Raw genomic sequence first — 4,439 nt, 5'->3', positions numbered from 1 at the left:
AAAAAAAAAAAAAAAAAGTAAATCTTATGTATATTTTGCCACAAAAAGAAACTGCATATTCTTATTCATAGCAGCTATTTAGTTTGAGCAAAATATTGATATATTTCAACTAATTATGTTAGTTTGAGTTAATTTGGGTTCGTTTGAATTTTATTCACTTTGTGGTTTTATTATTTGTAAGTTTGTCTCATTGGATAAAAATTTTTTGTAAAAATTAGGAGTACGCAAGAAGCTTTTCTCCTTTAAAAAGAATTTATACATGAGTTTCAAGGTCAATAGTCTACTAATCAGTGCTAGTTACTATTACAAGGCAAGTACTCTTCTAAATGAATTACATATATTAACTCAATTAGTCCTCACAGCAACCCAAAAACTTGGGTATAATTTTACCAAGGAGAAAACTGAAGCACGAAAAGGGGCACTCATTTAACAAAGATCACCCAGCCAACAGCAGAAACAGGATTTGAAGGTAGGCAACTGGGCTCCACAGTGTGGATACATGGATATAGCTGAATAATTTATCTCCAATTTTCCTACCTCCAGTCCATCCAACCACTTATAATCACTCTAAAAAACAGCTTAGTACATAGGTCCCTATCTTCCTTCTCCACTATAGTGAAAAGAAACCTCATGTTAAATCCAAACACCCTGGACTGACATTTAATGTCTCTCACAATCTGGACTCTTTCCAACATAACCACTGAGAAGTCCCAGATTATATAAATAAAATCCTACCCCATCCCCAGTCAACTGAACCGACTCCCTCTTGGCCAAGGCAAACCCCAAAGAAACCTTAGAAACTCAGTTCTCAACCAAGATAGGATGGGATGTCAGACACACCTCGTTATACCCTTTCTCATTTGGGGTTTAGACACAACTGACCAGCATTAATGTAAAATAGAGATAGTATGAGTTGCAGAACAGACTCTGTGGCAATAAGCTACCAAATGATAAACAAGACCTAAGGCCATGCCATGCACACACCCCCTCCACTTAAAAGAATGAACTATGTTCTAACTGCCACAGTTTTTTTTTTTCCTCTAGTGGCTAAATAAGCACTGGCCTCCAGATAAGCAATATAAAAATAATTGCAGTTCATCCACAACCGGATGCTAACTGACTCCTCTGTTCCACAGGTCTGATAGGACAAGAGACTTCCAAAATTTTCTTCTGATAAGATCACCAACTATGGACTCTAACACGTTTACAAAGGCTGTGTGCTTAAATACCTTTGCTTCCCTCCTTCACCTTTCTTCGTACAGGGCCTAATTGTAATGCATTTAAATCTTAAGTCTGCTCCCAAAATGAACATGAGATGCATGTAACATGCATGTTTATTCAGTACGCGTGAGCACATCTCCCTTCATGAATATTCATAGCTCCTCCTATGACCTGTTGAATATGTATACTCAGCCCACTCATCCAGCATAAATCCCTGCCCCAACCCCACCTCCTTCAAAGTGCCTGCCTTTCTGCTTTGGCTGAAGCTACGGTTCCCAGCTTGTCAGTATGGCCACTTTGCAGGCTGTAACCCTTCAGAAGAAATCTCTTTAAATTTGCAGATCTCATGATCTTTCAATTTACACTACTCTACCACATGGACTAACAAAATCTTGTCGCCAGTAAAGAAACCACTTTTCTCCAGTTCTTAAACTTCAAAATGTGCAAACAAATCATCTGTCAGGGCAGGGTATCTTTTTTAAATGCAGATTCTGATTCAGTAGGTCAGGATGTCGCTCTAATAAACTGCCAGGTGATGCTAAAGGCTCCCATCTGTGGAGCACACCCCAATTAGCAAGGGTCTCTAATACATTTACTCTCATTTGTGGAGGTGCAGGTGTGTGCCCTGTTCACCTGTTTCCTCTCCCTTTTACCAGTCACAGCTTCCTCTACTTTCATGACCGAATGCCGACATTTTCTGTAGATCTCCTCCTCCTCCCTATTTTCTACCAATCCTTCTCCGGTTAGCTCAGGAAAATCTCATTCTCTCTGCATGAATGTCAAATTAGTGTTGACTCAAAACATGAAGACAGTTAATTTCGGATAAATTCTATGTTTGAGATGATGACACATAATTACGGTTTTCTCTCCCTCTCCTTCAATAAACGAAAACTGCCTGGACTTTGGAGTTAGATTTTTGGGTCCCAATCCATCTCTGACAATTCCTTTCTCTGGAACCTTGGACAAGCTACCTAACTTCTCTGTGCCTCAGTTTCTTCAACTATAAAACATGGCTAACAATAGCACCTACCTCAGAGGAATGTCAAATTCTCCTACAGGCTATATTAACTATTTTTCTTTGTATCAACTTACCATTTTACCAAGTTATTTTTAAAGGAATTTTTATGGCATTATCGTAAACAAAAAGTCAGTATCACTTGCCATGGTTAGCTGACCCATAAAAACAAATGCCATGAAACCAAACGGACTTATTAAATCCCAACTAGAGATACCTCTGGATACTGCAGGTGGGATTATCTAGCTAGAGACATAGTCAAGACTTTCTCCTTGTCAGTCGCCCACACAGACGACTGCGATTAAACGAATTAATGCTCTGCAATGCGTTTACAACAGGGCGCCGTAGGTGCTGCTCCCAACTCCAGGCCATCGTCATGACAGAATCAATGCCAGTTCATGCCCACATTCTGGGGTTGGGAGTAGGACACCCGGGATGTCTATGGAGATTCACCGGCCTGGCCTGGGAATCCTGGCCGGCGGGCTCTGGGGGACTTGGGGGGCCACGTACTGGACTCGGGACGTCTCTTCCCAGGGCGCTGGCGGGTCCTCACACGCTCGCCGCAGGGCCGCGATCTCAGCTTGCAAAGCGCGCACCTCGGCCAGCTCTGCGTCCATGGCGCGTTGCTGACCAGAGCAGCGCCGGCTGCGCCGCTATCACTCTGACCCGCGCATTTCACCGGCGCTTCAAGCCTCCCGCGCGCTCCCGGCGCGGACCATCCCAGAGCTCACGCGGAGGGGAGGCGGGAGAGCCACGCGTGACTCCCGCGGCACTGTGCGTCCAACTCCGCGCTCGCACGAGAGCCCGGGTCCTCGACGTCCCTGCACACGTTTTTCTGGCCGTCTAAGCAGTGCCTACACTTTCGGGAGAGCGCGTTCTTTGCTACTCCAAGCCCGCTCCGCTGCCCACCCCCCGCCAGCAGCCTTGGAGCCGCCCGGCCGCGTGCGTCACTAAAGAGGCAGTGCTGGAATCACGTGGAGGGGAGTACCTCTTTATTTTTTTTCCTCCTTCTTCCTCACTTCCGCCGACCTAGTCCAGGAATTGGTACAGCAATTGTGTTCAATAGAAACTAGTGGATTTTTGGTTTCGGCTCTTTTGTGGTTGTTGAGGGGGAAGTGACGGAGGCGTCAGGGAAGGTGGGAGGACAGCAAAGGAAATTAAGAGCTCTTGGGAACTGAATTGTGGTAACGGAACGTTAGGGGGCTGGGTTGGAAGTTGAGTAGGAAGGAAGAGAGGATGCTCCGTTGGGACATGTGACCAGAAATGAGGTGCTGCGGAGGCGCTGGCTTTAGGTGAAGACGTGGTGAGGAGTGGGTTTGGGGCCTGAGAAATCACAAGGCTGTTCCCTAGCCTCTCTCTTCACTTCTCTGGGTCTTCTCGGAGAAAGAAGGCTGAGGTGGGTAGGGTGGGGGCGGAAACTATCGGGATAAGTAGGCCGGATCTCTGCCTAGAATACATGCCATGTGGTGGACGCTGGTTGAGAGTCTCGTTTGGGAAGAGTCTGTCAGCTCTTGGAGAAGGGCAGGGTGAGAGCTGAGCGCCTGCCGGGGGCCAAACGAAACGATTGATATTATGATGGGCCTTAGTAGCTCTGGAAGTTTTTCCGAATCCCCTGTGATCCAGCAACCTTCACAGTATAGTGTTAAGAATTCCAAGTTCTGAAGTTAGACCTGCATTATAATCCTGGATTCACTAATTTTCGGTATGGCATTGGGAACGTGACTTAACCTCTTCTGCTTTTCTGGAAAATGGGAAGCATGCAAACTACTTTATACAGTGCCTGCAGGCACATAGCAAAAACACAAGTCTGTATTCGCTATGTCCGTTGATCTTTGTGTTTGAACCCCACTTTGCAGCACTTTGTGACATAATATTGTACCATTTGTTTAATTCGTTTGTGATTATGAGGAGTTCCAGGAGCTCCTAGCCGCTCTATTCACTTTCTCCGAGGAAGAAGGCTGGGGTGGGTAGGTTGGGGGCGGAGACTATTAGGAAAAGGTAGCCCAGCTGTTTTTATCTTTTAGTGTGTTACCTGCCACATCCTATTTCTGTCAGCCTTTGTTTAAGACAGTAAATGAGGGCCGGGCGCAGTGGCTCACGCCTGTAATCCCAGCACTTTGGGAGGCCGAGGCGGGTGGATCACGAGGTCAAGAGATCGAGACCATCCTGGTCAACATGGTGAAACCCCGTCTCTACTAAAAAT

The 4,439-nt window shown here is 45.8% G+C and overlaps 2 protein-coding genes across 5 annotated transcripts in view; one reads left to right on the top strand and one right to left on the bottom strand.

Annotated features, from left to right (window-relative positions):
• Positions 1-3,120, bottom strand: part of LOC108296499 (centromere protein P) — a 273,862-nt gene extending 270,742 nt beyond the window's left edge. For 2 of the 4 annotated variants that reach the window (XR_005198410.1, XM_037735070.1), the window contains exon 1: positions 2,747-3,120. The gene's annotated coding sequence lies outside the window, so the exon portion shown is untranslated. The remainder of the gene's footprint in view (positions 1-2,746) is intronic. The other 2 variants (XM_037735072.1, XM_037735071.1) reach the window with 2 other exon arrangements.
• A 174-nt stretch (positions 3,121-3,294) lies between these two features.
• The window catches only part of NOL8 (nucleolar protein 8), a 26,854-nt gene continuing 25,709 nt past the window's right edge, over positions 3,295-4,439 (top strand). The window contains exon 1 of the mRNA XM_017518973.2: positions 3,295-3,539. The gene's annotated coding sequence lies outside the window, so the exon portion shown is untranslated. The remainder of the gene's footprint in view (positions 3,540-4,439) is intronic.

Source organism: Cebus imitator, unplaced genomic scaffold (assembly GCF_001604975.1).
Source record: "Cebus imitator isolate Cc_AM_T3 unplaced genomic scaffold, Cebus_imitator-1.0 Scaffold720, whole genome shotgun sequence".
NCBI classification, from domain to species: Eukaryota; Metazoa; Chordata; class Mammalia; order Primates; family Cebidae; genus Cebus; species Cebus imitator.
The sequence above is the reverse complement of the archived record's forward strand: the minus strand, read 5'-3'. Positions and strand labels throughout refer to the sequence as shown.